This window comes from Cupressus sempervirens, chromosome 3 (assembly GCF_028749045.1).
Source record: "Cupressus sempervirens isolate cs-2001-9-10 chromosome 3, ASM2874904v1, whole genome shotgun sequence".
NCBI lineage: Eukaryota > Viridiplantae > Streptophyta > Pinopsida > Cupressales > Cupressaceae > Cupressus > Cupressus sempervirens.
The window spans coordinates 243,584,214-243,607,272 of NC_143120.1; the positions used below are offsets into that span (position 1 = coordinate 243,584,214).

A 23,059-nucleotide genomic window follows, 5' to 3' on the forward strand; every position below is an offset into this window, starting at 1 on the left:
TTTCAAATCTATAAAGACTATATTAAAATGAAAAAAATTCCATCTTATTTGGAATTACTCAAGGGAGAGAGCGATAAATTTGAAGGCCAAACGTAAGTTAAAAGTATGCCTGATTTCATTCTTTTTCACTGGGCAATAAGTTAAAATCTAGAAAGACTATATTAAAATGAAAAAGTAGCCATCTCAATCGGGCAGTAGGAGTAGACGGTCTCGCATGTACATTGCAAGCCTGGTAACGATGGCCATGGTTGTGGATGAGTGCAACGAGGACCATGACTTCCAACCCCCTTGCAACAACAACATCGTTGACACCTCCTCAGGCGTCTGGAAGGCCCTCAAAATCCCAAGCCTAACTTCTCCCTCTATTATTGACGAAACCTTAATTTTTGCTCCACATCATATCCACTGTTCGTAATGATCGAATGCTTCATAGCAATTACACTTCAAAATTGGTTTTACTAGATTTCTCTTCCCAATTCTAACTTTTGGTTACCCTGTCTGGGCCTTTTCTACATGTATCTGATATTGATTTCAAATAGCTATGCAATATTTTCATAATGCTCCATTAATTTAATTTTACTGAAATAATGTCAAGCCACTCTAATATTTCAACTGAAGAGCATGTTCCCCTTAATAATAATAAATATGTTAGAAAGTATGTTTGTCTATACTGCCTCAACATTTGTATTGTTTGTATTGGCTTGATAACCATTCCCCAAACTAACATCAGTTCATAGGTTGCAATCAAGCAACATGATATGAATGCATTTATCTTCTATCGAAGTCAATAGAAGCAAGGTTTTCAACAAGAAATCATTCTCTATATTAGATTTTCCTTTCTATAGAGAATAGGACTTTGTCGCTTCCATAGCAAAAATAGGCAATCACAACTTGATGCCGAAATAATTGCAAAAGGACATATAAACTGGAATAAACTTGATATGATGCTTAAAATAATGCATATCATTGGCTTAAAAATCTATTAGTTGTCTCATAACTATCTTACAAGAAGCAACTTCGTATTAACTATGTTCATTATTTATTATTCTAAAGTATATAAGTAATCTAAATTGATGTAAAATTCTAAGAACACTTGGGGATGAAAATTCAATATAATACTATATATTCATCATTTATTTACATCAATATTCTCCTTGGTGCATCAGTTATTATTTAGTTAATATCCATATACTAGGTAAATTTCCTAATTGTATTCTATGTTCATGGTCCTTAATTTTGACAAAAATCTACTTTAACACTTTCCATTTCAGACTTCTAATTATTCTTTGAGATCTAGGTGGCCTTTTCCTTTTTGATATAATTTTTTGTTTTTTGTCAAAAAAACCCAGCAAAATCTATTATATGTCAATGTGTGTTCTTAATTTTGAATTGTAACTATATATAGTATTTAGAAGCATTAGGATCAGAACCAAATTTGTGGCCTAGACTATGCAGTAATATCACTACATATTTCTACCCACAAGGGAGATCTATGCACTGAACTTTCTTTCTTAATTCCTACAATACACAGTAATTCATAATAATATATTGAAGAAAATTAGAAGCAAGAAAAATAAAATATACCAAAGTAAAGGAAATAGGAAAAAATGAATAAATTTTTATAAAGGTAGATAAATTATTTTATTCAATCAAATAATTTTTATCACATGATCAAGTGTCAAATGATTAAATGGTCATGGAAAACCAATTTAATTGATCTTACCTATTTATCTAGAGTTATTTGGAATTATGGATGATGAATAAAAATATATGAGAAAATTATAGTTTTATGCATAACTACAATTAACAAATTCAATATATATTTAGAAATTTTAATTCAAACTCTAGCTCTTCCTATGGAATATGTGATGAATTTTTGTATTTAGAAATAAAAAAATTATCTCATGTAGAAAGTTACAAATTATAAAATGTTGTTTTTTTTCATTTAAAGAACTACAACTAATCTCATACATATGCTTAAATTATGGATCCAATATATATGAAGATATTTGTTATACATTATACACTTGGTTGACCTATGTGTGAAGCAACCTTAAAGTCAATTAGACTAGATTTTGCTTCTAAATTCCAAATATTTTCAAATGTCATTATTATCTTAGCTAACCCATTTGTACTTGAATTTCTCTCTAGAAAAGTTAAAAATTATACAATATGCTCCTTTCAATTACAACTAGTAGAATTAATCTTCAATACCACACATAGAATCCTAAAATATTTGGATATCTAATTTATTTCTTCAAAATCCACTTATTATCATGCTTGTATGATTATTTATATCATCCCTATTGACATGCTATATTTACTAATAAGAAAGGAAAAAATTCAATGTTAGTTTTTTAAAAAAAAGTCAAATTCTATCCATTACTAAAATTGTTAAGAGAGCATGATTTCATTCTCGACTACAATGAGGCTGATTTCATTAAATGTTGGGGGAATGAATGCCCTTAACAATCTCACTCTAATTATGTGTTAGATTTATGTTTCTATTGCATACATATATTCCTATTTTATGAAGTCAAATCCTCAAAAAATAAATTTGAGAGTACATTTAAGAAAAGTACAAAATCAATTAGTATTTATGTGTAAAAAATTGGAGCCTTAAGAGGATTCATAACATTGTAAAATCCTAAATCTCAAGATTTTTAGTGTTACTAATGTTGAAGCATTCTTAAGGTAAGAGATCCAAAAAAAATCTTTTTTTTCCCTATTTTTCTATGCAATAATTGTTAGAATTGCTTTAGAATAACTGGGGTGAGGGGTGCAGGGGGCTGTGAATAAGTTATTCAAGGTCCAAATGTCCTATTCAAACATTTCACTAAGTGTAGTGAACCCATTCAACCATTCATTCATCCAAGCTTTAACTTGTCTAATAAGCAAGTTACTGTAAATCAACATGCAAGCATGACACATAAGAAATCGACATGTGACACAGTGTTTTGGGAAAAACCACCAGTTTAATTTGGGAAAAACCACCAGTAACATGCTTCTCAATTCTCACTCTTCTGAAGTGATGCCTTGTGAAAGGCCTGCCTTGTTAAAGGCTTACAACAAACTGTTAAATGTGACCTTGTCAGAGGATTTAACCACCCTGTTAGAAGTGGACCTAGTTAGAGGACTTTAGAACATTCACTTGGAATGCCACCCTATTAAAGGATTTACAAATGGATGTTAGGCCAACCTAAGTCCGTAGGATTTTTAGATCTAATACAATTGCTAGAGAGTATTAGAAAATCTTGACCTGACTACAACATACAACTTATCTTAAAGATCTCATATCACTTCTCAGCTCATACCCTTGCCTGGCTTCCAATCTTTGCAACTCTTGATAGCTTGTTCTTCTTTCAAGCTTAGTCCTCTTGAGTCTCCATGCTCAATGTACTAGTGCAATCATCTCTTCATGACCACGCATAGAAGCAGTGCCTCTACGCTCTTCCTTCTCCTACATGTCTCCTCCTTGACACCCTTCTAACTACTTCACAAATTTGGCTCTTCAACAACAACAGTATCAGCAACTCTTTACTTCTTGGTCTATGACTTCTTAAATAGAAATCTTGGAGTACCTTTTCCTGCTCGATTCATCCATTTTTCAATTTCAATTCGCATGGATTAGGTAGGATTCATTGCTTCTAACTCATATTCTATTTCCTCTAGAAGCTTCTTGAATAATCCTTTAGAATTTTCCCAAACATGGTTTACATAGGATTTTGTGCCACCAACTCATCATCCTTATTTTCCAACCCATTCATAAAATTCAATGTAACCACTATGTTGGCTTAGATTTGGTGAATCTTCATCTTTTGAAATAATGTAGCAACTTGGCACTATTGAAATACTGGTGCTCAGCACATACTATGTTACTCGACATCAACTATGTTTTTCTTGATGCTCGGCACCTAAAGATCACTCAACACCAACTAAAATTTTTCTAATGCTCAGCACCTGATCTTCACTCGACACATCAAAATCACTCAGCACACACTAGAATTGTCTATTACTTAGCTTCTACTAAAAATTTGCTTAGCTTCAACTAACTTGCTCGGCACCCACTAGTGATCTTAGTTTAAGCTTTGCAGTCAACCTTGTTACAACTTCTTCTTTCAATAATTCTAAGTGTGACCAACCTCTATATCTTTGAGTATGTCATCAACACATTACTTAACCATTTTCTTAATTAATCCTTGCAGATCATTACAACATCATAACTCAACCTTTTCCGTAGGTGCTCTTGTTACATCTTGTTGATCAAATCCTCTTCATCAATCAACTAAGTGATATTACTTGGATCTTATAAGAAAATATCATCCCTACAAATAGCTGATTTGACATCAATGACAAAACAATGATTGAAAACATTCTTTTACAACAATCTTCCTTCTTTGCAACAATCTCCCTCTTTGATCTTCAACAATGAGCTTTTTGAATTAGATTTCCAATAATCTCCCTCTTTGTCATTAATGGCAAACCAAACTGATCAACCATCGTACTAAACTATTCAACCAAATGCCAGCTAGGTTAGAATAGTGAGTCAAATGCGAAAAAGTAAATTGTAACATCGCATCTCCTTGTACTATTTACATCTCCTTGTACTATTTTGATTGCTTCATTTTAGCTTCTCCCTCTTTTCTATTGTATCCTTGTTCTTTGTCTTTCTCCCTCAATATTGCTCAACTTTTTCTATTCTAATCAACATCTTACAACTTGTCCTTCTATCTTATTTGATTAGTTTTAAACATCTTTTCCCTCTTTTCTGATTCTTTATCTGCAATAGTTGTTGATTAGTTGCCTACTTCTCCCTCTTTGACAATAATGCCAAAGGCATATTAGCATCTTTAATATGCAAGTGTAGCTTTTACAAATTTATTCAATGTCTCCCTTTGTCACCTTGCTTGTGACTGATTTAAAATTTTAGCACTTCTACTACTTTAAGCATGGATCCCAAAGTAAAAATCCTCTGCATCAATGTATAAAATCTTCAACATTCAGCTTATTTGATGCAGGACATACTTGCTTTTTGGTTCAAGTAGCCTTAGCTAGGGGTATCACCCCTAACTTACCTTTAAGATAGTCAAAAGCATCTTTTGGTAATACTTTTGTGAAGATATCAACAATCTATTGTTTTGAGCTAACATATTCCATCTTCACTTGTTTGTCTTCCACTAGCTCTCTTACATAGTGATACTTGATTACAATATGCTTAGTTATAGCATGCATTACTCGATTCTTTGATATATTGATAACACTTGTATTATCACAATAAAGTATCACAGGCTCAATTAACTCTTCCTTCATACCTTGCAGCAAATGTTTGATCCATACAACATTGGTGCAGTTTATAGCAGCAACCACATATTCAGCTTCAACAGTAGACTATGAGGTGTAGCTTTGCTTTTTGCTGGTCCAAGTAATCAACCCTTTTCCTAAGAAAAGTGCAACTCCACTGGTGCTTTTTATATCATCAATGTTACCTAACCAATCTACATCAGTGTACATTTTTAGTTGAAACTTCTCATTTCTCTTGTAGTATAAACCAAAGTCATGAGTTCCTTTTAGGTATCTTAGTATTCTCTTCACTGCCATTAAGTGATTTTCTCTTCGATTTGTAGAAAATCTTGCTACTATTCCAACAACTAATGCAATGTATGGTCTACTATGTACAACATATTGTAGCTTTCCAATCATTCACCTATACAATGTCTGATTTAGTTTAGCAAACTCATCATTCTTGGATAACTTATGGCCCATTGGCATTGCTGTGCTAACTGGTTTTGAGTCTTCTAGCCCAAATTTTTTGAGTACTTCCTTGATGTATTTGGATTGGGTCACAAATATTCCATGCTTCAATTGATGTACTTTTAATCTGACAAAGAATTTGATTTCTCCAAACATTGACATCTAAAATTCATACTTCATTTGATTAGCAAAATCTTTACATAAAACATCTTTTCCTCCAAATATTATATCATCAACAAAAATTTTTGATATCAAAGTGTCTTTACCTTCTTCAACTTTTATGTACAAGTTGTTTTTGTCATATAAAACGTATTTTTCTCCAAATATTATATCCATGCTTTGTGTAGCTTGTAGACCATGTCCTTGTTCTTTTCATCTACAAATCCCTCTGGTTGTTCTATGTAAACTTTCTCTTCCAGTATACCATTTGGAAAAGTAGACTTCACATCCATTTGGTAGACTTTGAAACCTTTATATGTAGCATATGCAAGTAATGTTCTTACTGCTTCCATTCTTGTAACAGGGGAAAATATCTCTCCATAATCCAATCCTTCTTCTTGTGCATAGCCTTTACAAACTAGTCTGGCTTTGTTTCTTGTTATCTCACCATTCTCATCAAGTTTTTTTTTCTGAACATGCATTTTGTACCAATCACATTCTTATCAGCTGGTCTAGGAACTAGAGACCATGTTTTATTTTTCTCAATCTGATCTATCTCTTCTTCCAAGGCTTTATACTAGTCATCATCTTGTAGTTCATCTTTTACTATTTTAGGTTCAACCTTACTTAGCAGACATGATTCATTCCTGAGCCTATTCCTTGTCATTGGTCTTGCATCCTTGTCACCAATGATTTGTTTTGTAGGGTGATGTCTTCTTACATACTTGGCTAATTTAGGTTTAGTCCTTCTTTCCATGTTTGATCCTTCAGATTCACGGTCATTTCATTCTTCTTCATCTGGCATTTCATCATTCCTTTCTTACATACTATTTTCAGAATTAGAATGTGCATTTTCTACATTCTGTAGATCGGCTTCTGAATGCAACTCAACATTCATAGGCTGAGACTCGGCGGATACTGAAGTTTGTTGCTGATTCCCAACTTGATTTGCATCATTGTCTTCAACTATCATTCCTTCATAGAAGTATACAAGTGATCTTTAATCCTCTATTTGTTTTGACTCATCAACCTGAACTTTTGCATGCTCATCAAAATTTACATTTGCACTCTCCACAACTTTTTTAGTGTTAGCATTCAAACACTTATATGCCTTACTTCTAATGGAGTATCCAAGAAATATGCCTTTATCACTTTTTGCATCAAACTTACCATTTCTAGTATCTTTTAGAATATAGCATTTACAACCAAATATTTTGACATGGGGCATTTCTCTGTAAATTTAATAGAGACTTTTCTTTTGATTTGACATGGGGCATGATTACCAAATCTAACACTATTTCCATCATATTGAGTAAAGGTAATGAACTTACTTTTATCTCCTATCATGTTATGTGAGCATCCACTATCTATGATCCGCTTATCATTCTTGTTCACACAGGTAATATTTTGACATGGGGCATTTCTCTGTAAGTTTAATAGAGACTTTTCTTTTGATTTGACATGGGGCATCATTACCAAATCTAACACTACTTCCATCATATTGAGTAAAGGTAATGAACTTACTTTTATCTCCTATCATGTGATGTGAGCATCCACTATCTATGATCCGCTTGCCATTCTTGTTCACACAGGTAACCAATGTTGTTGCTTCATCTTCATCTTTTTCTGATTCATCCTTCATGGCTACATAGACTACTTCATCATCATTCTCATCAGAGTCTTCTTCAACAATGTAGCATCTCTTGCCTTTCTCTTTACTATCATCTTCTCTTTTGTTCATGTACTTTTTTCCTTCTTTGTAGTTCTTCCTCTATGGTCATCTTGTAGCTATATGACCTACTTCATTACAGTTGAAACATATGATAGGGAGATTAACTTTGAATTTTCCTTTACCTCTATTGAATCTCCCAGCTAGTAGTGCTTCTAACTATTCCACATCTTCCTCATATATGATGCTATCACTGGATGCATGTTTTCCTTTTCTTCTTTTCTTGCTTGATGTGTCCTCCTCAGTATCTTTTATTGTCATCTTGTCCTTGAAAGTAGATTCAAGATTCTCAAGTCTGTAGTTGTCAAAATTGGATAGCTTAAATGTAGCAAGTCTTCCAAATATTCCTTCAATGGTTAGTGTGTTCCCTTGCACACACCCCAGCTCTTGGATGGCTCAAACTCTTATAGCATAGATAGCGAGAAAAGTTCTTAAGTATTTTATGATGGCAATTTCTTCTTCCAATTGTCCACCTAGACTTCTTATTGCACTCACCACTTCTTTCATTCTTGCAGCATACTGAGCAACATTTTCACCTTCTTCCATCTTCATGTCATCAAACTTTTCTCTTAGACTTTCTCTCTTTTCTCTCTAGACATTTTGATCTCCTTCATAGATTTTTGATAAGGTTTTCCATATCTTGAATGCAATGTCATAGTCTCTGATATCATCATATTCCGCATACTTGAGTGCAAAGGCAATGTCCAACATTGCTTGGTTATGCTCCTTCTTTTTATTCAAATCATCTGTAGTAAGAGGTCCTATTGGAGTTACATTTTCTATTCAAATTGAGATTTTTGCATATTCACCTATTGATCCAAGGTGCAATTTCATCAGACTATGCCATGTAGTAAAGTTGTCTTTGTTGAGCTTGGGAACTTCTCTTTTGGACATCTTGATCTTTCTACTTCTAGTGCCTTGAAACTAAATTAGTAGAAGGCTTTGATACCAATTGCTAGAATTTCTTTAGAATAACTGAGAGGTGGGGGGGTGAATTAGTTATTAAAGGTCCAAATGGACTGTTCAAACTTTTCACTAAGTGTAGTGAACCCATTCAATCATTTAATAATCCAAGCTTTAACTTACCTAATCAACAAGTTACTGTAAATCAACATACAAGCATAACACATAAGAAATCAACACATGACATAGTGATTTATGTGGAAATCCAATTTGAGAAAAACCACCAGTAACATGCTACTCAATTCTCACTCTTTTGAGGTGATGCCCTATGAAAGGCCCACCCTGTTAAAGGCTTACAACACACTATTAAATGTGATCTTGTTAGATGATTTAACCATCTTTTTAGAAGTGGGCTTGGTTAGAGGACTTTAGAACAATCACTTGGAATGCCACCCTGTTAAAGGATTTACAAATAGCTATTAGGCCAACCTAAGTGCATAGGATTTTTAGATCTAATACAGTTGCTATTGAATATTAGAAAATCTTGACCTGACTACAACTTACAACTTATCTTACAGATCTTAGATCACTTCTTAGCTCATACCCTTGCCTAGCCTTCAATCTTTGAAACTCTTGACAGCTTGTCCTTCTTTCAAGCTTAGTCCTCCTGAGTCTCCATGCTCAATGTACTAGTGCAATCATCTCTTCATGACCACTCATAAAAGAAGAGCCTCTGTGCTCTTCCTTCTCCTAGATGTCTCCTCCTTGACACTCTTCTAAGGACTTTGCAGATTTGGCTCTTCAAGCAACAATATCAGTAGCTCTTTGCTTCTTGGTCTATGAATTTTTAAATAAAAGTCTTGGAGTACCTTTTCCTGCCCAATTCTTCCATTTTTCAATTTCAATTCTCATGTATTAGGTAGGATTCATTGCATCTAACCCATATTCTATTTCCTCTAGAAACTTCTTGAATATTTCTTTAGAATTTTCCCAAAAATGGTTTACATAGGATTCTATGCCACCAACTCATCATCCTTATCTTCCAACTCATTCACAAAATTAAATGTAACCACTATGTCAGCTTAGATTTGGTGAGTCTTTATCTTTTGAAATAATGCAGCAGCTCGACACTATTGAAATAATGGTGCTCAACACATACTGTGTTACTCGACATCAACTGTGTTTTTCCTGATGCTCTGCACTTGAAGATCACTCGGCACCAACTGAAATTTTTTTGATGCTCAGCACTTGATCTTCCCTCAACACATGAAGATCACTTGGCACACACTAGAATTGTCTATTACTCACCTTCTATTAAAAATTTGCTTGGCTTCAACTAACTTTCTTGGCACTCGCTAATGATCTTAGTTTAAGGTTTGTAGTCAACCTTGTTACAACTTTTCCCTCCAATAATTCTAAGTGTGACCAACCTCTGTATCTTTGAGTATGTCATCAATAAATTACTTAACCATTGTCTTAACTGATCCTTGTAGTTCATTACAACATCATAAATCAACCTTTCCCTTAGGTGCTCTTGTTACATCTTGTTGATCAAATCCTCTTCATCAATCAACTAAGTGATAGTGCTTGGATCTTATAAGCAAATATTATCCCTACAAGTAGCATGTTTGACATCAATGAAAAAACAATAATTGAAAACATTCTTTTACAAGAATCTTCCTTCTTTACAACAATCTCCCTCTTTGATCTTCAACAATGAGCTTTTTCAATTAGATTTCCAACAATAATATTTAAAATATCTCTAATTAAGGCTATATATATATATATAGATGAGACCTTAACATTAAATAAGAAAAATCTATATCACTAGACTAATGGAGGATTATATTAGGTAGAGAAATGGTGCATGGTACTTTGGCTTTCATTAAGGTGCTTCATCCAATTGACAAACATCAACATGCATATTGCAATGCCAAATTGGATATGATGAGATCATATGACAAATTGAATGAGAACTTCCTCTCGAAGAATTGTGAAGCTTTGGGTTCTCATAAAAATGGTCCAAATGGATTAAATTATGCCTTTTAGTTATATATATATTAATGATTATTAATGGAACATTGTAATTAATATTTCAAAAAAATTTGGGTGTGAAAAATGAGATCCAATATCTCCATCCCTCTTTATTGTCATCAAAGAGTCTCTCAATAGTCTTATATAGCATATAAATGGGTTACGTATTTGGTAGGATATACAAATTTTCATGAAAAATATATCTCTCAATCACACTTATTTTGAAGATGACACTCCATTATATAAGAAATTCTCTCCTTTAGAAGCCAAGAAAATTAACTTAGATGTATTCAAAACATATTGAAATACATGCAACATAAAATAGGGAAATGGTGTAGAAGTGGCATAAAGAAATGGAAATTAAGGCACATGACAAGGATAAATAATGTTATAATTTAGGAAATAAATTTCTCTCATCAGAAACCCTTGTGATATGTTTGATCTCCTTCCTAAGAAGATCATTTATTTCTTAGGCATGACCTAGATAATACAAACTCTACCAAGGCTAAATTGATAAGGTCGGGTGTTAAGTAAATGATTTTCCTATCTCCTAGTCAATGGGATCAACCCTCATTCTACATCTTATGAAGCACTAAGAATTATTTTTCTCCCAAGACATATCAATAAAATAGAAGTGAATATTATTTGATAATTTTGGTTACCTTTGTGGAAGTATAAATTAGGTTTCAAGTGTTGTTTGAAGGATATTTCATTTCCTTGAGGTAAGGTACTCGAGAGGGATTTTAATTATCATAAGATGCAAAATATGGGACATTGAAATCGTATAAGGCTTTAAAACAAAATTGCACATGTCCACTTGGCAAAACCTAGGAACCTATTAAAATCAAGGCACATGTTCCTCTTGACTCTACCTATTGCTAAAACACCCCGGTTGTGGACTTCAATTTCATGTTTTGGCCTCCATTAATATTTCTATTTTATCAAATTCCTAATCATTTAATAAAAAGGATTATACAAATACATATCACTTAGTAGTAAAATCTTCCTTGAACTTGTTAGGACTTCTATAAACCTCCCACCTAATTTAATTATATTTGTAAATATGTCTAATTTCTCTACGGTTTGTGAAAGATTGTTGTAGGGTAGAAATAAATGTCTTACTATGGAATCATAACAAAAACCTTCTATATATTCCATATTAATCTAACTCGTATAAAAGTCTCTATAAGTTGTTGTCCATTGATTAGGCATGAATTTATCTCTTTGGTTCCTCTCCATGCCCTTTATTGTTACTTTTCTCATTCTCTTTAGTGTCACCTCTATTGTTCTTAGAAACATGCTTGTTGGGGCTTGCTAATCTCAAATTTTGACCCAAACTCCATTCTTTTCAAGTGTCTATGTTCTCATGATTTTTTCATTTTTCATTTTTCATCTCAAATACAAATCTATTATCATTAAAATTAATGTTTCTCTATTCATCTCACCTTTCATTATGAGTTTTTTTAATATAAACTTACATAAATCAAATTGTTTTAGATATATAATAGATCAAACAAGCTAGCCTAACACTCACATATCTTCAAAACTAGAATTTCAATTTTTTTAAATCTAGATTCTAAGCCCATTGAGAGTTGGCACATATTGTTCACTATTAGAAAATACAAAAAGCTATTATTATTCTAATCATGATATCTCCTATAAAAATAATTTTCGCAATAATCCCCCTAGATTTGTTGATTCTCTCACAATGAGTATTTCTGTGTGTATGTGCATGCCCATAAATGTGTGTACCTATCCTATGTGTGTGTGCACACACACATGTATGTATGTTTTTGGGTCAGTAGATGTGTGTGTGTGTGTGTGTGTGTGTGTGTGTGTGTGTGTGCGCGCGCGCGCGCACACACGCTGGTGGGTGTCCACACATGTGCATGAACATGTATGTGTGTGGGAGGCAAAAATTGTATATGTCATCCTGACATAACCTGCAAACCTATTAGACTCAAGGTAAGGGTTCATGGTTGGATCTACATACTACTAAAACACCTTTGTTTCATATTCCCATTTCATATATTTTCCTCTTTTACTCTGTCTATTTTATCAATTTCCTTATGATTTATTAACCAATTCATCTAGATACACATCAATTAGTAATTAAATATTCCTTTAACTTGATAGGAATTTTATAAAGCTCTTACCTAATTTGGTTATATTTTTTGTATGTCCAATTTTATCTATGGGTTGTGGGAGATTGTTGCAGGGTAGAAATATTTTTGTTACTATGAAATTGTAACAACAAACTTATAAATATTCCATGTTAATTTAAAGTCTAATGCACCCTTTCTAGAAGTTGTCTTCCATTGAATTGGAATGAATTTATCTATTTGGGGCCTTTTCATGCCTTGTTACTTTTCTCACTCTATAGTATCATATCTAGTTTTCATAGAAACATGCTTGTTGGGGCCACTAATCTCAATTTTAACCAAACTTCCATTCTCTTGAAGTGTCTATATTATTTCTCCATAATTTTATCATTTTCCAATTTTCATCTGGAACACTATATTAATATCCTTATGCCAAATTTGCATTACCTTTCTTTATGAGTTTTTTTAACATAAACTTAAATAGATCAAATTTTCATCTGCAATAAATCAAACTAGATTATCCTAACATTCACATATTTTCAAAATTCCCATTTCATTTTTTAAAAGATAGATTTTGAGTTCCTTGAGAGTTGGCACATATTGTTCAATATTACACAACTTAAAATTTTTATTACCCTACTAACATTACCTACTCGTATAAAAATTCCACCTAGATTTGTTATTTCTTTGACAACGAGTGTTTGTGTGTGTATGCATGTACACACATTTATTTTTGCATATTTGTGTGCTCATGTAGTGTGGGTGGGTTTTTTAATACACGTGGGTTCATTTGTGTGTATTTATGTGCACATGTGCATAAATACTTAAGTCTATGGGGTGTCTGCATGCACGCACGCACACACACACACACACACACACACACACACACACACACACACACACACAAACACCTGCGCGTGTGTGTGCACATACATGTGTAACTAATAGTTATAAACTCATGCCATCTATAGAGATTAGGAGTACAACATCTGTAATAAGCTTTAGAAAAATGTAACAAAATTAATATAAAGGTTGAGTAATAAAAACACCCTTACACAAGTCATATGTATATTCCATGTATTGAATTTGTTTTTCACTATCATAATATTGAGTGATATGAAGAAATTAGTTTATCTATTCATTTATTTATTTCATATCATGATCTCAATGTATCTTACATGTATTTATTACAATATTTTATTATATCAATCTATATATCAGATGTTCTCTTTATATTTCATTTCTCATTGTCTGATTCTATTCTGTACTTATCTATGCTACATATTTGTTCATTAAATAATTCAAGGTTGGTCTTGATGTTTATGGTTGTGTTTCCCTAGTATTATGGCAAGTTCTTTCAATGGGAACTTCAATTTTATTCCTTTAAATTTTAGTCTCTACAATTGGTGCTAGGTTGAGATATAGTAGGTTCTATGATTTCAATCATATACATCAATTAGAATGTCCATTTTATTTATTTTAGCCTAAAGAGAGTGCTATGTATTTTTACTATGAATGTCATCTCTTTCTTCAGCTTCAAACATACTAGCTTTTTGCAAGATTCCTACTAGGAACTATTCTAGATAGAATTGACAAGTTAAGAATGTAGGAATTAGAAAAAATATTTAGAAGTTAGCCCTAAGAAAAGTAACTCTAAAATAAGATTACCAATGGAGCTAAGTGTATGAATATGCCACTTAAAAACTTACGTTTATATAAGGAAAATCTACATTAAAACAGGCCTTAAAAATTAATAACAAAAAGAACTCTAAATATGATAATAATTTAATCAGACATTGTTACTCTTACAAATTAGTACATTGTAATTACATTGAGCGACGGAAAGTAGAAAGCATGACAGCTTGCCTATAGTGTATGCGAGATGCATGAAAGCTGCATTGTAAATATCCTCGGGGGAATAGTTAGAAGAGAATACTGAACATCAGTTTGTTTAGATTTGGAAATGAAAGGAATGGGAAAGATAAATGCAAGCATGTCCGATTAAACTTGAGTATTAGTTGGCGGGTCTTAGCATATGAGAGTGATAATTTAGGGCGTATGAAAGCAAGGAAGAGGATTTTCAAATCTGGAATGACTATATTAAAATGGAAAAGTAGCCATCTCAGTTGGGTAGTAGGAGTAGAGGGTCTCGCGTGTACGTTCCAAGCCTGATCACGACGGCTAGGGAAGGGATGTCACCAAGGCAAAAATCACCAGTGGTAGTAGCGGCTATAAATACAATGAAGCCGAATCATTGAAACAGCGCACAGCGGAAGAGAATAGAAGTGAGTATAAGTTTGGCAAACTTAGAGCAGAGGCGAGTTAATGTTTTTTATTAGACGGCGACAGGGAATTCAACGAGAAATCAGAGCTGACTATATACATGTATGTTTGTGTTTGGCTTTGCAGGGGAGATGGTGATGACGATGATGATAGCGCTTGGCGTAATGCTGCTGCTGATCTGCACGGCTCGGGGATGTTCTGGCGTCGTGTAATCCGGCGGATATTTGAATGGAAACTCCCACGATCGCAACACTACAACATGGAGGGGGTATAAAGACATTTGTTACGACAATTCCTTAATCAATTGTCTCTATCTGAGACAATACAAAAGTTATGTATCGTCTCACATCTTGTCTTTAACCGAGTGTCTTAAAAATTGTCGTAAAGTATTGTCTCTATAAGACAATATGAATGAAAAGTAATTTCGTCTCTATAGAGACAATTTACTTCAATCCCAACTATTGTCTCCAAAGGGACAATACATATTTACATCCGACTATTGTCTCTAAGAGACATTATTAAACGAATCTATTAAAAATATTTTTTTCTTACAATCTCTACATCTATTGTTTAATAATAGAAATATTAACTATAATTATTTTCAATAGTTCTTACAAGATAGTCAACAATGTACCATAACAAACTTAATTCACAAGAAAAATTCGTATTAATTTATTTATTTCCAATGCTTTTCTTACAAAATGATGTGGAGTTGCTCCACCACAACCAATAAAGTACATCATGGATATTAAATATCCACCGCAATGACTTCCCTTAACTCTATAGCCTCATAGTGAAGTGCCTAAACTAACCCAAACACCTTCATATTACACGACCAACAAGTTTAATGGTGTAGTACAAAAGATCCTTGCTGTAAATACACATTTTTATGAAGAAAATGATAAGGAGATTTCTTCTTTAGATTTCTGGAGTGGTATGTCACTCTTTTTATAAGCTCATGAGATCTGAAAATTCCTGCACTTTTACTGCAATCTAATTGGCACGGTCCCTAATGACATGAATGTCCATCTCAGTGAGGTCTATGGCCTGCAAGTCATAGTGAACACCATCAAGCTCCCTTCTAAGTCTGTCTTTGGAGGTAGTATAAAACATCTTTTCCCAAATACAGGATGCAACTGGAGACCTAATGATATCATTAAAACATTCATCACATTTAGATGTTGGAAGATAGACATTAATGTGCAATGTGTATAGTTTAATTGATAACAACAAACAAAGTAGATATACAACAGAGTAAAAAGCTATGATTAAAGCCATGGTGCAATCTCAAATGTTTCCTAACTTAATGAAATTTGATTAGAGGGGAAAATATTCCCATCCATTTGAGCAGAAATTTTAACACCATATACTTCAACACTCAACTTAATTTGGATATTGAAAATTATTGTTTCAAATACCAAATGGTGCACCATATTTATGTATGAATCACATAGACATAAGCAAAATGAATGAAATGCAATAGAACTGACCTGGCAATGAAGAATATCTTTCTCTTCTGGCAGTTGTGGTAATGTGCCCCATGGTTATTATTCTTATTCCATACTATCCTTATGTAGGTAAAATGAAGGGCAAATCCTGTAGCTTTAAATTGTTCATCTTCACAACAAATGCTCCAACTTTTATTATAACATACCCATCCAATTTAAAGTATGTGGATGCACACTACCTGCCATTCCATAATAAAAAAATGCACTAATATTCATAGCCAGTAGTATGTCAATGAGTGGGATGAATATACATTGTGTTTTACTTACCTTGCAAGCAATAGTTGCCTAACTTTGATGGTTGCTTATGCATTCCATTAGACCTGAAAAAATAACTATAAAAGAAACTCATCAGATTGTAGTCACTTATAATATTTAGCCTTGTAGAACAACAAAATACAAACAATTGTAGAATGCATTAGTTGATTTAACACCGATGGAGGGAGATTTTTCATCAAAAACAGAGGCTCGTGGAATTCTTGCATTTTCATAATCTTCAAAGGCACTCCTGATCATATCTAAGATTTCAGAAAATAAATCCAAAATGTTTACTTTATTATGTAATTAGCATACTTAAACCATGTCAGTTTACCTCCTACATGACTTATGAGATGTGCAATGATTAGAAGTTTAATAGGATTGTGCATATCATGTGTGGATTCTAGATGTTGTTTGTAAGACAACAGACAGGCATATTTAAAACAGACAACTTTAATATATGCATGTTTCCATATTTAATCATATATAATGATTAAAAAGACTCTGTTTCTCTTATTGGTCTCCTTGAACTTAACTGAATATTTTGTGCATCTGGTGTTATTTTGAATAATTTATTGTGCTCCATTCTTAATTTTAACTAACCTTCATATCTGAGCATTATCAACAGTATTGCTCCATATGTAGATGATCGTACTAATCATAGCAAAGATGGATTATTATGGTGATTTACACTAAGTTCAAGATGTACAGTTCAGATCGATGGGCAGTTACCTAATCAGAATCAAAGTTAAAAACATAGTGAGAAACCTAGATATGGGCTCAGTACACACCAACTGTCCACGATGTTGATCTGGATGCTGATAACTGCAAGGTGCAAATGAACATTAAGTAGTAGAGCCCTGAGAGCCCTGATATTACCCAGGGTGTGCACAAACATCTTACCAAGAGGCCCAAGGAAAGTGGAGCTTGTGACTAGGGTCACATGTTTGGCTATGCAACTGATCAAATGCCCAAGATCATGCCTCTCGCTCATATCTTGGCCACCAAGTTGAGTGCCAAGCTGACAGAGGTCAAACAGTACGGTACTTACCCTTGGTTGACGCATGATGGTAAGACCCAGGTCACCATGGAGTACATAAAGAAAGGAGGTGTCATGGTTCTTGAATGTTGAGCACACCGTTCTTATCTCCACTCAGCATGACAAAACTGTCACCAATGACTAGATTGTGGCAGATCTCAAGGAGCATGTCATTAAACCAATGATCCCAGATAAGTACCTGGATGAGAACACTATCTTCCACTTGAATCCATCAGGAAAGTTTCTGATAGAACCCCATTCAGTGATAGATATGGAGGTTGGGGAGCTCATGGAGGAGGGGCATTCTTGGGAAATGATCTAACCAAGGTGGATTTTAGTGGAGCATATATAATCAGACAGGCTGGCAAAATTTTTGTGGCCACTGGGCTTGCAAGACGATGCATCATGCAAGTTTTATATGGCATTGTGGTGTCACAGACTATATTTGTGGACACACAGAGAACTGGAAAGATCCATAACAAGGAAATCCTCATCGTACTTGAGGAGACCATTGATTTCAGGCCTGACGTGATTGCAATCAACTTCGATTTGAAGAGGGGAAGAGATCAGAGGTTCCAAAAGATTTCTGCCTATGGCCAATTTGGAAGAGATGACCAGGATTTCAATTGGGAAATTGTAATGGCCCTCAAGGGTGATGGAGCCCAAATTTTTTGCCTCTATTTGAGAGATAATATTGGAGACTTGATGAAGTATTAAGGATTTCAAGGGCATTCATGATATTGTTGATCTTCATCATTGATGTCAACAGTAAGACGGCAAAGCATATTGATGAATTTATATAAAAAAAATATGATTGTGTACTTAATGTATTACATAGATACCAATAACTTCACGATCACATCCTAGTCAGTTGTATCTCAAGATTGAGGGAGTAATTTAATCTACATGCATATCAGAGAATGAAACTGGAAACTCAGAAATAGGAAAGTTTATATGCTTTACCTCATACTCTGCCCTCATACTCTACTGTGAGTGGACATGGAGTTTGTGACTAATTTTTTCTGTGTAAGTACATGAAAATAAGAGGCTTCAAAAGATAATAGGTATATTATTATCAGGCATCATGTGGAACAGTGATTTGAAAGATTTGAATAAAAACTAAGGAACACTGGTTGAAAATATATACAATATCAGAAAAACATAAATAGAAATTAATGGTAAGTAATAGTTTGTTTAAAGATTTAATACAGAGGCCCATCTATTGTGACTTGTGAGCAATCATCAAAGTAATGATATGCAGTGACGATGAAAAGATGCTATGAAGTTTAATTAATGACAGAATAAAGAATGTACCAATGACAAATCCTATGATATGGAGGCATCAAAGATAATAATACTCGTGAGGAACAATTCTAGTAGCCTGATGTCCTTTGTTTTTTCTCCAACATTAAGGTCACAACGCATGCTCTACAAATGAATAAAAATTATATACAGAAGTTGGGTATATTTCTATTGAAGGTGGTGAATGGGATATCTCAGAGCATCTCATTCAATGATTTAAGCTACTCTAACCACCTCTCTATCATATTCCAAATTCAAAGATAAGACATGATCATATAATATGAGATTGAAAGGAAGAAATTTTGATAGAGAATGTATGATATCAATCGGGAACAAGGATGGGAGATTATGTGTGAAGTGGGTAATTAAAGATATGTCTAAAAGTTTCACAACCCATGTTATATAAATTGTGTGCCAAGATAAATCAAATGTGGCATGTATATGTAGGGAATGGGTGGTCATTGGTTGATAAACTTGAATTTGATACATGAACGCTTCATGCATTCACAGTGTCACTAGAGGAAAAAAAAACTGGGCTTCTTCAAGAAGTTTAAACAAATCTGATTATTGTCTTCCTATACAATATAAGACCACATGACTGGCACCAATATGATATTTTCATGATTTTTCTGTAAGGAAACAAAATTTTATAGTTGGAAGATAGTACTGTCATCCAGATTAGGTGGCCTCAACTTTATGGGTTCATCAAAATCCTCCCATCCCCTAATTGGTTGAACTCAGTCAATTTCAGGTTAGGGTGTTTGAAGATTTCAACTCCTTCCTAGATTGCATCTTCTAGTGGTAGTCCCTTACACTTGATTAAGTATTTAGGAATAGCTTTACTATGCTTTCTCTTTACCCTTACATCCAAAACGGATTCAAGTATCAATTTTCCTTCAGAAACTAGTGAAGGGAGTTCGTTGGATAGGTTGATCTATTGTGAAAGAGCTTTTTTTAAGTGTGAAACATGGAAAATATAGTGATTGCTGTTGTCAGGAGGTAATTCTAGTTCATAAGCAACTTGTACCACTTTTTTAATCACTTGGTAAGTGCAATAGGAATATGGTGTAAGCCTCTCTTTCGCACTTCCCTGCATAGATAATTGTCTAAAAGCTGCAACTTTAGAAGCACCAAATTGTCCTCTTAAATGCTTTCTCTGTCTGATGTCCATCTGCATACAAGTTCTACCCACTTTGGGCTTGTTGGAAGTTCTCTTAATTGGATTCCTGAATATTTTTCATTTGGTGAGTCAAATCTTGAGCACTAGGTACTCTACTATCAATGAGATCTGTTCTACAAAAGAAGTTGCATCATAGCCATACAATGCTTAAAGTGGAAGATTCTAACTGATGGATGGTAAGTTGTACTGCAGCAGTACTCCCCAAAAAATGGCTTGTTCTCAAGCCATTACACATGACAACTCTATAGTGACTCCAAATACAGCAGCCAATACCCAGATTCCAAATTAATCTAGAATCTCAGTATGTCTTCCCTTGTACGTCTCTTTTAAACTTTAATTGTTGTACTCTAATTTAAACATCACCATATATCAAATTGTGAAACAATGCATCATGATCCCAATAATGAGAGATTTGGCTGAATGGCCTGCTGTAATCATTCTCAAATCAATGATGAGAGATTTGGCTGAATGTTTTTTTATTCATCCTCCTAACATGGTCAATGACAGACAAATGAAACTGGGACATTTGGTTTTTGAGTGTGGGGTTCCAGCAGAGGGTATTGATTTTGTCCTGATCCATCTTCTCTTGCACAAAAGTGTTCAAGAAATAAACCCCCACAAAAAGTCCCTTGTTCCCACGATGATCAGAACAAGTCTTGTCAACTTATCACTACAAATTCCAGGGATATTGATCCTGAGGGTCTTTTACATCATGTCAAATTGGGTAATGGTGATTCTCAGGACATGAATGTTATCAATAACCATCAGGAGAATTTGAACGTTATCAATAACCAACAGGAGGTTATGAATGTTATAAATTACCATCTGAGGGGGGCAGAGGAGGATTTGCAGCTTCAAAATCCCCTAGAAGTCCAGTTTCAACTGTTGCACCCAGATTTGAGTTTTCAACTTACATCATGCAAGGGGCTTCATTTTTAGGTCAAGGATTCTGTTATGAGTTCTTCACCCTCTGACGAGAGTAGGTCAGTCAAAGGACTTGCCAAGGTTGGGGCAGATTTGGAGATTCCCACTTTTGTTTCTGGGAAAGAAAATTATTTTCCCATGGAGGTTCAAGCAGTACCTGAGGGAGTAGTGCAACCTACATTTACCATAGAGGGTACTCTTTCGAAGGTAGAGTGCAGCTGTATGTTGAAATCACAACCTTCCCCTGCTTCTCATATGGTCTCCGCTTTTCAAAAGGTTTAGTAACTTCAACACCCAATGTGTCTGTTGGATCACAACTATCGTACCCATTTTAATGTGAGTACAGAGCAGAGTCTTATCTAGTCGAGTTTTGTAGCTGCAGATTTTCTACTTAGAGATTTGATTCCTCCCTTGGGTTTTCTAATCATTTACCTTCAGAATGGCTCAGAGGTTGTGTTGAAAGAGCGAGATCTAAACAAATGCTGATATGACAATACAGGGTTCGCCATGTGTAAGCAAGCATCCCAGTCTTCTTTGTCCTCTTGATGATCTAAATGACAGTCTCATTATGACATTGTACTTTATGTTGTTTTGACTGTGCTTGGAAACATTCCTACTGTTGTAATGTTTTCTTCTATCTAATAATAGTACGGGTGTATGGACCTTTTACGAAAAAATATATATATATATATATTGAAAAGCTGATCCCAATTAATAGTCTGTAAATTATGATAATCCAGTTACTGGCAATGCTAAAGATACCATAATTAGGTTGGTCATGCCCATTGATTGTTTGATAAACGCTTTCATGTTAATATTTTGTCCATATCAACGATAAATACACACATCAAGTTAACATTACATTAATATATTATATATTGTAGGGAACTGATAGATGTAACTAAATCTAGACAATCAAATTCAGAATTAGTAATATACATATCTAGTAAAATGATGCCATCTCTAAGTTAAGATTATGTTAGCAGAAAGAAAATTAATGATGAAGTTACCTACAAACAGTAAGTAATGATCTCTTGTCAAGTGAAGACAATCAAATTCAGAATCAGTAAAACTATATATCATCGATCTCTAAAATAATATAATGTTAGCAGTAAGAAATGTGATTATGAAATTGCCTGACAATAGTAATGTACTCCAACGAGTAATGATGTGGTTTTGAGTTACAACATCTTCTCCATTGATATCTTGCACACCACCAGTCATTGTGGACTTCATATCCAAGTCCAACACACGTGGTCCACCTCATCTCTTCAAATAACTGTATTAAATAAGAATAGTTCAATATTACATTTATAACTCATATATATCATAGTTGAGGAATCTAAAATAACTACCTAAAATGATTTGTTGCAGTCTCTATCAATTTGAATGTGCTGCCTAATTCACACAACCCATTTGCATTTTACCCATCATCTCCTAGGGAAACCTGCAGTAAATACAAGTCAGAATTCATCCATTTGAGATCAAACAATGATAAGGTAAAGGGTTAGAGACCCACTTGTAATTACAAAAATAGAATATGTTTATTGAATGCCCTAATTAGAATGCGTAATGGCTTACCTGTTTGAACTTTTCCAAAAATTGCTTACATATTTATTGCAACCCAGTCACACAACTTATATCTTGGTTAGTCTCTGCAGTTCTCAGCCTTGTATGAGTGTCTCCAATATGTTCTCTAAAATTTAGAAGTATGGAAGTTTTTTCACTAGAGAGGTAGATAATGGATAGAATCTACTGCCTCGTATATGTAGAATTTGATGTTTCCTATGAATGTACAGTCAACACAAACTCATTTGAGAGCTTAACCAAATGATCTATAACAAAAATAAAAATGTGTCAAACCCAAATAAAATTACAACAACTATTTTC

At 33.8% G+C, this 23,059-nt stretch overlaps 1 pseudogene; it reads left to right on the forward strand.

Annotated features, from left to right (window-relative positions):
- The first annotated feature begins 238 nt into the window (after positions 1 to 238).
- LOC149565768 (S-adenosylmethionine synthase 4-like) lies at positions 239 to 21,451 on the forward strand (annotated as a pseudogene).
- The last annotated feature ends 1,608 nt before the right edge of the window (positions 21,452 to 23,059 follow it).